Raw genomic sequence first — 13,891 nt, forward strand, 5'->3', positions numbered from 1 at the left:
GCTTCTATTGCTCATATAGGAATACAGTAACAGAGCAGTTGCAAAAGAAATGCTAAGTAGCGCAATTAAGTGTTAAGAAACAAATCAAGGGAAGTTCAAAATTCTGCTACCTGCCATCATCCCAAAAGTAATCCAAAAAGGTACCAAGATTTGACGCAATCGAACTCCCCGTGGTGAATCCATGTACGAAATATCATAACGTTCCATGGTAAGCAATTATATCATTTGTATTCGCCATAATGCCAGTGTAGGAGAATCTGCCGTAATCCACAGTACTAAAATAGTTTTCTGTGTGTCATCGGTACAGCTCTTTTCAGAAATGACTGTAGTTTCCTCGGGATAGGGCGAGCTATATGATTCTGACCAAACACATTAGATAATATTTCCATCCCACGCCGCCACTGGAAATGGACAAAAGCCGGCATATTCGTCCAAAATTCTAGCACTGGGGGTCAGAACTAAAACATGTTTAATGTGAGCAAGTGCAAGGTGATGCATGTGGGAAAAAAGAACCCAAATTATAGCTACGTCATGCAAGGTTCCACGTTAGGAGTTACGGACCAAGAAAGGGATCTGGGTGTCGTCGTCGATAATACGCTGAAACCTTCTGCTCAGTGTGCTGCTGCGACTAGGAAAGCGAATAGAATGTTGGGTATTATTAGGAAAGGTATGGAAAACAGGTGTGAGGATGTTATAATGCCGTTGTATCGCTCCATGGTGTGACCGCACCTTGAGTATTGTGTTCAATTCTGGTCGCCGCATCTCAAGAAAGATATAGTAGAATTGGAAAAGGTGCAGAGAAGGGCGACTAAAATGATAGCGGGGATGGGACGACTTCCCTATGAAGAAAGATTAAGGAGGCTAGGGCTATTCAGCTTGGAGAAGAGAAGGCTGAGGGAAGACATGATAGAGGTATATAAAATAATGAGTGGAGTGGAACAGGTGGATGTGAAGCGTCTGTTCACGCTTTCCAAAAATACTAGGACTAGGGGGCATGCGATGAAACTACAGTGTAGTAAACTTAAAACAAATCGGAGAAATTTTTTCTTCACCCAACGTATAATTAAACTCTGGAATTCGTTGCCGGAGAAAGTGGTGAAGGCGGTTAGCTTAGCAGAGTTTAAAAAGGGGTTGGACGGTTTCCTAAAGGAGAAGTCCATAAACCGCTACTAAATGGACTTTGGAAAAATCCACAATTCCAGAAATAACATGCATAGAATGTTTGTACGTTTGGGAAGCTTGCCAGGTGCCCTTGGCCTGGATTGGCCGCTGTCGTGGACAGGATGCTGGGCTCGATGGACCCTTGGTCTTTTCCCTGTGTGGCATTACTTATGTACTTATGTGGCCTAAGGTAGCCTTGTTAGCCTTGCACTTTGGACAACAACCATGAGGTTGCAACAAAGCAAGGATCATGGATCCTAAGGAGCTTAGCCGAGATTGGGTGGCAGAGCCGGTGGCGGGAGGCAGGGATGGTGCTGGGCAGAGCCGGTGGCAGGAGGTGGGGATGGTGCTGGGCAGACTTATACGGTCTGTGCCAGAGCCAGTGGTGGGAGGCGGGGCTGGTGGTTGGGAGGCGGGGATAGTGCTGGGCAGACTTATACAGTCTGTGCCCTGAAAAGGACAGGTACAAATCAAGGTAAGGTATATACAAAAAGTAGCACATGTGAGTTTATCTTGTTGGGCAGACTGGATGGACCGTGCATGTCTTTTTCTGCTGTCATCTACTGTGTTACTATGTAAAGCTTTAGAAGCTCAGTATGGTGAAACATAAAAGGCGCAATACATTATCTGGATGTTTCCTTCCACCGAGCAAGCATTCACAAAGCTGATCTGCTGTGATGTCCGTGTGCAATTCCTCAGCCCATTTCAAAGCACTTTTTCCATAATCGGTGTCAGCAGTCACCTCACACAAGGCCACATGGTGAAAAATATAGGTGGACATTGTGGAGAACTAAAAGTGTAAGCAGTAGTTAAAGTTTCATGCACTCTGCCAGTTAGATGACACTTAGGAAGACTATGAACATAGTGTTGTAGCTGAAGATATGCAAAGACATCTGTCTGTGGTAGGGAGAACTCAGTCTGAAGGTCTGTAAAGATCTTTAAGCCACCGTCTTTATTAAGCAATTGGTAAAGATAACATATTCCTTTGGCCTCCCAGTTTATTTTTTTTATTGTTACATTTGTACCCCGTGCTTTCCCACTCACGGCAGGCTCAATGTGGCTTACATGGGGCAATCAGTGGCGTTCCTAGGGGGGGCGGTCCACCCTGGGTGCACGCCACTGGGGGGGGGGGGGGGTGCCGCGCGCGCCAGTCCGTTGTTCGTTCCATGCTCCCTCTGCCCCGGAACAGGTTACTTCCTGTTCCGGGGCAGAGGGAGCATGGAATGAACAACGGACAGGCGCGGGTTCTTTTGCGGGGGGGGGGGGGGGGGTGTCCTTTTGCCGGGGGGGGGGGTCGCGCTGCACCCGGGGGGTGGGGCGCATCGGCGATCCGCCCTGGGTGTCAGCCCCCCTAGGAACGCCTCTGGGGGCAATGGAGGGTTAAGTGACTTGCCCAGAGTCACAAGGAGCTACCCGTGCCTGAAGTGGGAATCGAACTCAGTTCCTCAGTTCCCCAGGACCAAAGTCTACCACCCTAACCACTAGGCCACTCCTCCACTGTTGCTACTATTTGAGATTCTACATGGAATGTTGCGGCCCTTGCAGATCACCAATGTGGCCACGCAGGCTTCTGCTTCTGTGAGTCTGACGTCCTGCACGTATGTGCAGGACGTCAGACTCATAGAAACAGAAGCTTGCGCAGCCTTCTACAGGGAATGTTGCTAGTGGAATAGCAACATTCCATGTAGAATCTCCAATAGTATCTATTTTATTTTTGTTACATTTGTACCCTGCGCTTTCCCACTCATGGCAGGCTCAATGCGGCTTACATGGGGCAATGGAGGGTTAAGTGACTTGCCCAGAGTCACAAGGAGCTGCCTGTTACTGAAGTGGGAATCGAACTCAGTTCCTCAGTTCCCCAGGACCAAAGTCCACCACCCTAAACACTAGGCCACTCCTCCACTGTTGCTACTATTTGAGATTCTACATGGAATGTTGCTATTCCAACATTCCATGTAGAAGTCGGCCCTTGCAGATCACCAATGTGGCCGCGCAGGCTTCTGCTTCTGTGAGTCTGACGTCCTGCACGTACGTACGTGCAGGACGTCAGACTCACAGAAACAGAAGCCTGCGCAGCCTTCTACATGGAATGTTGCTAGTGGAATAACAACATTCCATGTAGAATCTCCAATAGTAGCAACATTCCATGTAGAATCTCCAATAGTATCTATTTTATTTTTGTTACATTTGTACCCTGCGCTTTCCCACTCATGGCAGGCTCAATGCTGCTTACATGGGGCAATGGAGGGTTAAGTGACTTGCCCAGAGTCACAAGGAGCTGCCTGTGCCTGAAGTGGGAATCAAACTCAGTTCCTCAGTTCCCCAGGACCAAAGTCCACCACCCTAACCACTAGGCCACTCCTCCACCTTAGGAAGGTTTGGCTATCAAAAACTTGGTGGAAAAACTGGGTTATTTCCGATAGGTGGTGTGGTGGTCAAAGAAAATTTGTAAAAAGTGCAAACCCACTTAAATGCCTTATGTAGGGATTGTAACAATAAGCAATCTTTTAAAGTTATAGGGAGTTTCCCAGGAGGCGCATGCAACAATGCCCTAAAATGATAATGGAGAAGTTGATGCAGTTATGCTTACTGAAAAATCCTCTCTTCCCATAAACCAGTCATGGATTTGGCGCGTACAGTTCGCAATCTATAAATCGGAGTGAATACTTATTTGATTTGTACATTTGTAAGTATTACTGAGTTTACATCAGAGCTCTGAAAATAAAAATGAGCAGCATGTGTTACAAAATGTGTTACAGAAAATGTTTAGTGTGAACTAAATATATTCATATTTGGCTTAAAACTACTTTAATATTTAATTACCTGCAACAGTTATTGATGTTTTAAGAAAAGCATAGTTTTTGTTAACTAATTTCATATTCTAAACAAAATATAGCTAAAGTTTACAACACAATATTTTAAGATCAAAACATTTTTTAATTATAAAGATATTTATTGTTTTAAACTGTAATTTATTATGGAGTACTACAGAGCACCAGCCAAGAAATCCACCTGAAGCCTGAGCTCCCTCCAACCTTGGCCAGAATTTCATCATACATCCTTTGATTCAAGAGAAATCGAACACTGGTTCAGTACTACCAATATTCAAATATAGTGGAAATGAAACCAGAATACCAGAATCATCAGCCCTAAGGAGTAAAAAGAGCAAACTCAAATCTGCAGTCACCACATAAGTCATTGGGGCAGCAGGAGATGGAACCCACACTATAAATACTGCTGAATGAGGTACTACAAATTTTTTTGGCACGATTCTCTGTACCCAGTGCAGATTTTCAATATCTTGAGCATTACACTTTGAGTAACAGCTCATGTGATTAATGCTGTTCTGTCGAACTGACCCCTGAGGCAGACGATGTTTTATGCTGTAACACGAGCTGTGTCGGGTCATTAATAAAGCACACTTGTACCATTTCTTGAGAGACCTTTGTGCTTCTTCTTTGTACGGCAAATTAAAAAATTATTGAAAGTAAACAAAGATACTAGGGAAAAAAAATGAAAGAAGGAATATTGTATCATAAGACACAATCCCCCATATTCTATATAGGTCACTCAAATTTGGGCACCCAGGGCAGTTGTTCACGTAAAATAATTAGTTTACAATGCGTCAACAATCAGTAATTGGAGTTAATTGGCAACAATTTCGATTTGCGTGTACAGCTGCCCTAATTGCTTTTCTATAACATCCATGTTACACTCCTTCCAACAGGACTTCCTTCTTTCCTCCAGATCTATTGGCAGGGGATTTTCAGACATTCAAAAGAAAAAAGTTCACAGCAAGAGTTTATTCTTAAAAAACTGGACTCGACACGAGTCGTGTTTCTGCCGTTCAGGCCTGCCTCAGGAGTTCCTGTATGGCAAAGTGCTATTGGTTCTCATAAGGAGAGTCTTGTGCAAACACTGGATTTCTCTAAAAACACCTTAGGAAAATGGAGAAAGAAAACTTCGGAGCTTCTTGATGAGAGTGTGAGCGTCACTGTTCTCGAAGCGCGTCGAGTCCAGTTTTTTAAGAACAAACTCTTGTTGTGAACTTTTTTCTGAGTCCAGTAGAAGTTTGTTTGGCGTCATCCATCTTGTCACCTTCGCTGTGTTCTTTTCTTGGTTTTTCCATTGTGGAGGTCCGCTTTCTTCTGTGTTTGCCAGACATTCAAAAGACCATGTGCTTTCACATGCAACTACTTTTATTAAGTCCTAACTCCTCCCAGAGCTGTCACTTATCCCAACATGGGCACTATCTTTCTGCATTTTATTCCATAAACCCTCCCATGGGTTGGGCTTCCTCCCAGTCACTCCCCCCAGTAACTCTCTACCAGGGCTCACTCCTTTCAGTAATCCCAACCTAACTAGGGATCACATCTATATATGGTGCTAAGAATTACATGTGTAAATTTGGGCACACACTCAATTTAATTGAATAACAAGCCAATTAGCACTGATAATTGAGTGCTAACGATCAATTAACACTGCTAACTGGCATTAATTAATATTTATGCATGCAATTTTAGTCCCAGGGATCTGTGTGTAAATTTTATGCCTGGCCCCTAAAAGGAGGTGCAGCCATGGGAGGGTCATGGGTGGATCAGGGGCGTTCCTGCAATTTATGTGAACTGTTATAGAATAAGGGGGATCCGTGCTTAAGTTAGGCACAAGGATTTACACTAAACGCAATTCTATAAACAGCGCCTAGCTTTCACAGTGCTGCTTATAGAATAGTGCTCAGTGCAGGGGTTTTTTTTGGGTGCTATTTATAGAATTTGTTCCTAAATACTTATTTTGGCATTCCAGTGAGGGGTTTTATCCAAATGAGTCACTGTATGAAGTGGAATCCAGACATAAATAAAGAAAATTTGCTGATAGTTTGCCATTAGTGTCATCATTAATGTTCAAATTGAGACTTGTATTATCTATTAGATAAATAGAAACATAGAAACATAGAAACATGATGGCAGATACCATCGACACCCTTCGGGTATGAGGAAGGATCTAGCAAAGTGTGAAGCATGGTCCGATAATTGGCAACTAAGATTTAATGCCAAGCTATGCAGGGTCATGCACTCGTGGTACAAGAATCCAAGGGAATGGTACATTATAGTGGGTGAAGTGCTTCTTATTAACTTCAGTAGTTGCATCAAGTGATATGTATAAGCTGGGGAGTTGAGGACATGACTGATGTTAACATGTTTTAAAAACTTGGTATATAAATCAATACTTTTGCTGATTTCACCTATATTGGAACCAAATGTTGGAATTCTCTCCCAAAATCTATTAGATTTCATTTATTAGATTTCCAAAAATTGCTAAAAAGTCACCAGTTCATTCCACAATTCATTACATTAGTTAATATAACAATAACCAGTTAAAGTCATTGTTGATTATATCATATACTTCACTGTAGTGGTGGGGATCTTTAATCTACCATTAGTCTTTGCCTTGGATAGGTTATCTAAAGCCAAGTGTAAACCAGGTAAAGCTTGGTGGGTATCACTTGATGATGTAGGAGGTGGACCTAATTGAATTGGAAATTGCAACATTCAGCTGACAAAGAATATACCTTTCATTCACTTCCCTACAACTCTTTCTCAAGAATAGATTACTTCTTGATATCTAGGGGCCTTTTTACAGAATGGCGGTAAGCCCAATGCAGGCTTACTACACGCTAATCTTGAACTACCGCCAACCAAATACGGGCACTGCCAGTAGTTCCAGCCCTGGCGCATACCATTTGCCGTGCTATGGAAAATAACTAGCTATTTTCCAGCATAGCGCGAACCCAGCAGTAATCAGGCAGTGCTGTGTGCTACCCGGTTACTGCCAGTTTAACGCAGGAGTCAACGCCACCTCAATGAGTGGCGTTAAGTGCTTTCCCCGCATGGCCATGGAGTAAGTGAAATCTTACCGCATGGCCATGCCATTTCTTGGCCTATTTATCCACTGCAGTAAAAAAGGCGGCAGAGCACGGGAAAAAGGGCCCCCGCTGCTAGTGCAGGCCCTTTTTACCGCAGCTTCGTAAAAGGGCCCCCTAGGGAATTAATCCTTGTAATCTAACAGAGAGATATCCCATCATTCCTCCTATCAGAACATGCAGCAATAGCAATGGTTTTTGATATCAGATTTCTGAGACTAGAAATCCCTAGTAGAGACATTTACACTGGGTTATTAAATTATGAAGTTTTTGTAGAAACAATTAGGAAAAGAATAGTAGATTACTTTCAAAATTATCAAATTTCAGATACACACATTGAAATATGGTGGGACGCATTTAAGGCCACTATCAGATGCCCTTCTTTGACAATTCAGCGTAAAAAGAAATAAAATCAAAGATTCAAAGAGCTAGAACAAGGAACTGCTGTAAAACTTACATATGAAAAGAGCTACAAATCTACCTATATCCACACAATAACTAAGATGCCAATGTAACAGAATTATGAGTAAACAGGCCTGACTTTCCATATTTAATCAAAATTGCAAATATTATGATGGATCTAATAGACAAGGCAACCTTTTGGCACAATAATTAAACGGTTCTAAAAATAGATATAGGCAATAGATCCACAGAAGAGGATAGAGTAGTTCATTATTCATCGGTTCTATAAATATTATTTACATTTGAATAGTAAACACACAAACTGAAAAGGCAATCAATAGCATTTCTTAAACTAAATGCAGGGACCCAAATTGACAGCTGCCCAACGATCATATCTAATAAAAGATATCTTGGTAGAAGAAATACAATCAACAATATAATCCCTTCCATTAAATAAAGCACCAGGACCAGATTGCTTACTAATTGAATTTTATAGAACATCTAATAAAGAACTAGCTCTGGAAGTAAAACTGCTCTGATGGATGTCTTGTACAAGGAGAAATAACTGGTTCCTTGGCTGAAGCAGAAATTATAGTGCAGCATAACCAAGAAACAATCCAACACTAGATGCCAATTATAGGCCATTTCCCTTCATTAGTGTTCAATGTAAAATCTATTCAAAACTATTAGCCAGTCAATTAGGTAAAATAATGGCATGCTTATAGGGAAAGAACAATCCAGTTTCATGCAAGGCAGGATGTCTCAGCGTAATGATATATTACCAGGGCTTTTTTTGAGGTGGTACTTGGGGGTACTGAGTACCGGCACCTTTTCTACTCTCTGCTAAAATTGACCCATGGTTCTCGTATTTTAATGAAAGAGCTCAGGTTCTACATACAAATTCTGCCTTGTCATAGATTCTGTGTCTGGTTGCAGGGGGCCTGGCTATTGTGGGGTGGGTCCCTCAATGATCATTCCATCCCTGAAGGATGTCCTGGCATTTGAGTACCGGCACCTTCTTTGCTAGACAAAATGCACTGTATATTACTATGTAATATATTCATCATAGCCCTTTCTTCAGATACAGAAAAAGTATTTGACAATATACAATGGGATTATTTACAGTAATGGATTTGTTTGGCATCAGCAATCAATATATAAAAATGGTTACAATATTATATATATATATATATATATATATATATATATATATATATATATATATATATAAAAGGCAACACCAACGTTCTATGAAGCCTCCAGACGGAAGTGTGAAGGGGGAGAGATATCCGGTTTCCCCATGAGTGTCTGCCCCGCCCTCTCTGTAACACAAACAGTCAGTGAAGGAAAACAGCAGAGCAGGAAATCAAATCCCTGGCTCTGTAACAGTGAAGGACTCAGAGGGGGGAGGGGAGAGAGGCCAGAGGGCAGGGACACACACACTCCCACATGCACACAGAAGAAAACCTTGCTAGCCCCCCCCCCCTTTCATTTGCATCAGAAACAGGGCTTTTTTACTGAAGGACTCAGAGGGGGGAGGGGAGAGAGGGCAGAGGGCAGGGACACACACACTCCCACATGCACACAGAAGAAAACATTGCTAGCCCCCGTTTCATTTGCATCAGAAACGGGGCTTTTTTACTAGTATATATATAAAGAAACTCTCCTGCAATTACACTTCAGAAAGGAATTTAGGAGAAATGTCCTCTTTCCCTACTACTGTTCACTCTGGCTTTAGAACCTCTGATACTGGCACTTAAGACATTCTACCATTAGAGGAATAAAATTCCAAGGCTTGGAAAACAAAATTTCTGCATATTCCCCCGAATTCTATAAAAGTCACTAAAAATTGTGTGCACAAAATCGGGTGCATGCCCAATTTGCGTGTGCAATTTAATTGAATAATGAGCCAATTAGTGCTGCTAATTGAGATTTTTAACACACAATTATTGGTGCTAATTGGATTTAATTAAAATTTACACATGGAAATGTAGGCACAGGATCCATGCATAAATTTTACACATGGGTCCAAACAGGGGGCGTGGATCAGGTGCATTCCTTTAATTTATGCACATTTATATAGATTAAAGGGATCTATGCCTAATTTAGTCACGGGGATTTACACCAAGGTTTCGTTGGATTAAATGGTCACGTCTAAATGTAGTGGTGGTTCCCGGTGCTAAGCGTTATTCTATAAATGACACCTAACTTTAGCCACCATTTCTGGAATAACATTTAGTGCTATTTTTTCAGCACTGATTTTTTAGGCACCTTTTATAGAATTTAGTCCATTGTATATTTGGAGTGGTCTTTCATCCCTCAGGTGTTACAAGAAATAGATCAGATCTTTAAGGGGAATTTTACTAAACTGCAGTAAAAAGTGGCCTGTGCTAGCTTGGAAGTGTGAAATTGGCCCGCGCTGGGCCTTGTTTTTACCTCAGCGTGTAAAAAGGCCTTTTTAAAAATGGAATCGAAAAGAGGCACTTGGGGCCCTGTTTACTAAGCCATGCTAGAGGCGCGTTAGAGCTTTTAGCATGCGCTAACCATTAGCACATGCTAACTGTGTAGGCGCCCACAATATTCCTATGGGCGCCTACACATTTAGCATAAGCTAATTTTGTGCACGCGCTAAAAACGCTAGCGCACCTTAGTAAACAGAGCCCTTGGTGTCTTGCAACAATACAAAGGGAGGACCAGAACAGACACTATCAAGACTAAAGAATCTTTATTAAAATAAACCCGACGTGGCCATGTTTCGCTGAATAGGCTGCATCAGGGGTGAAAACTAAAACTGCTGATAAAAAAATACATATACAAATTATTAGAAACACACAACTCATAACATATACATAAAATCTACATAAAAAGTCTTTAAGGAAGGGATTTAGTAACAGATGTATATAGAGAAGGGCTCCATAAGAAGCACACATATAAACATTAAGGCTTCATAAAATAAACAACTTAAAAACATGTACATTTTTTAATGTACTTACAAAATCAAAAAAATCTTAATAGAAGCACAGAGCGCCATAAATCTATGTATATGTGTGAATCTTCATAAAACATATTTGTTTAAAAGGACTACATAAAAGCAGGTGTGTGTGTATAAGATACATAAATATTTTAACCAAACATACAAATTTTATCCAACAACCGTTACATCATTAACACTCAATCTTTATTAAATACGTTTATATGTTTTCTTCTTCTATTCACATTGTTGCTCATATCACATAAAACTCTAACTACCAACATACGCACTCACTCATCTCTCATACAATAGACAACTATCTATGTTCTAAAATAACAGCATTATTCCTAAAATGCTCCAATAATGTAAACACACCAGAACTACTTCCACCTAGCTAGCGTTGATTTGGCGCATGCTACCCACACGGTATCCCTACCGCAGCTTAGTAAAAGGGCCCCTAAGATATTTGGATATCACACAGACTGGGCAAAGTCAGAATTATTGCCATTAAATACATACATTAGTTGGGCTGATTTTTATATATTACTAGTAAAAAAGCCCCGTTTCTGATGCAAATGAAACGGGGGCTAGCACTGTTTTCTTCTGTGTGCATGTGGGAGTGTGTGTGTCCCTGCCCTCTGGCCTCTCTCCCCTCCCCCCTCTGAGTCCTTCACTGTTACAGAGCCAGCGATTTGATTTCGTGCTCTGCTGTTTTCCTTCACTGACTGTTTGTGTTACAGAGAGGGCGGGGCAGACACTCATGGGGAAACCGGATATCTCTCCCCCTTCACACTTCCGTCTGGAGGCTTCATAGAACGTTGGTGTTGCCTTTTATATAGAGAGATTCCTTTAAATATGAAAGCAATAATAAAAAATATTTAGAGATTTGGATAAATCCAGTATTAGAGGATATGGAAAAAGAATTAACTCACTCTATTATTTCTCTAACAAAGAAACGGTCCTCACTATAGTTATCTTGGTGTGGCAGATTGGAAGTTATTAAAATGATTATTATATTGTAAATCAATTATGTCCTCCTGAGTATGTTGTCATTGCCATTACTACCCACAGTACTTAAACAATTTGAGAAAAGCCTTGTTCACCTTTTATTGAAAAATAAGACCTTGAATGTAGCACTGAAAAATTTTAAAAGATTGGAAACAAGGTGGGTGGGGGGAAGCAATTAACTTTCCAGATTTCAAGAAATATCACAAAGCTTTCCTTCTTAGACAGGGAGGACTATGGTTTGTTACTATGGAGCAATATGAGAAACTCATTTGGTTTCAATGGGAAGGATGGCTTATTAATCCTTCTCAGATAAATTAACTTCTAGGAGTGGCTAATTATCTTAAGGCAGAAAGGCAAAAGAGTAGGGAATGACCAGTGGCCAACCAATACATGAACCAAATCTAGAGGTGAAGAATAGATATAATGCAAATTTATTGGATATCAGAAACCAAAGAGACTCTACACTGAACCGTGTTTTAGCAATTCAATGCCTGCTTCAAAAGTCAGGTTATCTAAAAACATTTAAAAAAAAAAACCCTCAAACACTAATTAAGGAAAAAATTAGAAAAGAAATGAGGATGATGTTAATAAGCAATAATAATAAACCATATAATTAAACCAAAAAGCGGGAGGGAAGGGAATAATCACAACAAAGTCTGTTGGCCAAAATACAATATCCTTCAATGGAATGCAAATCATATCACTGCCAGAAAACAGAAAAGAAAGCACACACACACACACACACACACATATATATGACATGTGGAGGGGCATAATCGAGCAGGGTGCCCAAGTTTTCCTGGGGCCGTCCTCACAGGATGGCTCCGTGAAGGGGTGGGGAAACCCGTATTATCGAAACAAGATGGGCGTCCATCTTTCGTTTTGATAATATGGTCGGGGACGGCCAAATCTCAACATTTAGGTCGGCCTTAGAGATGGTCATCCTTAGGTCGTCCTTAGAGATGGTCGTCTCTGGTTTTCGACGATAATGGAAACCAAGGACGAGCATCTCAGAAATGACCAAATGCAAGCCATTTGGTCGTGGGAGCAGCCAGCATTCGTAGTGCACTGGTCCCCCTGACATGCCAGGACACCAACTGGGCACCCTAGGGGGCACTGCAGTGGACTTCAGAAATTGCTCCCCGGAACATAGCTCCCTTACCTTGTGTGCTGAGCCCCCAACCCCCCCCCCCAAAAAAACCCACTCCCCACACCTCTACCATAGCCCTAAGGGGTGAAGGGGGGCACCTACATGTGGGTACAGTGGGTTTCTGGTGGGTTTTGAAGGGCTCCCATTTACCACCACAAGTGTAATAGGTAGGGGGGGATGGGCCTGGGTCCACCTGCCTGAAGTGCAGTGCACCCACTAAAACTGTTCCAGGGACCTGCATACTGCTGTGATGGAGCTGGGTATGACATTTGAGGCTGACATAGAGGCTGGCAAAAAATGTTTTTGTTTTATTTTTAGGGTGGGAGGGGGTTGGTGACCACTGGGGGAGTAAGGGGAGGCCATCCCTGATTCACTCTGGTGGTCATCTGGTCAGTTCGGGCACCTTTTTGAGGCTTGGTCACAAGAAAAAATGGACCAAGTAAAGTCGGCCAAGTGCTCGTCAGGGACGCCCTTCTTTTTTCCATTATCGACTGAGGACACCCATCTCTTAAGCATGCCCCAGTCCCACCTTTGCTACGCTGCCGACATGCCCCCATGAACTTTGGTTGTCCCCACAACGGAAAGTAGTTGAAGGCGCCGAAAATTGGCTTTCGATTATGCCAATTTGGGCGACCCTGAGAGAAGGACGTCCATCTCCTGATATGTGTCGGAAGATGGGCGCCCTTCTGTTTCGAAAATAAGCCTGATTATGTAAAAGGTGGAAGACCATTTGGCAACTAGTGATTACCGAATGGTGTGGTTCAATATTGAAACATGGGAGGGCTCATTCAAGATTGAAGGTCCTAGATTTCAAAAGAACTAACTTTGCCGAGATGGGGGAACTTCTCAAGGAAGAATTAGTAGGATGGGAACAGCTAAAGGAAGTAGAACAGTAATGGACAAGACTGAAAGGAGCTATATTAAAGGCAACTAACCTTTATGTTAGAAAATTTCATAAACATAAGAGGAAAAGAAGGCCGCTCTGGTTCTTGAAAGTAGTAGCTGAAAAGATAAGGGAAATGAAATTAGCCTTCACATATTATAGGATGACTCAGAAAGATGAAGACAGGCAAAAATATCTGGATAAGCAAAGAGAAGCTGGAAAAGCTGTTAGGAAAATGAAGAGGTAAATGGAAGAAAATATAGCTAATACAGTAAAATTGGGGGATAAGACCTTTTTCAGATATGTAAGTGGCAGGAGGAAATTCCACAATAGCACTGTGAGGCTCAAAGCTGAGGGAGAGAAATATGTGGAAGTTGATAAGGATAAAGCTGAACT

This window comes from Microcaecilia unicolor, chromosome 7 (genome assembly GCF_901765095.1).
Source record: "Microcaecilia unicolor chromosome 7, aMicUni1.1, whole genome shotgun sequence".
NCBI classification, from domain to species: Eukaryota; Metazoa; Chordata; class Amphibia; order Gymnophiona; family Siphonopidae; genus Microcaecilia; species Microcaecilia unicolor.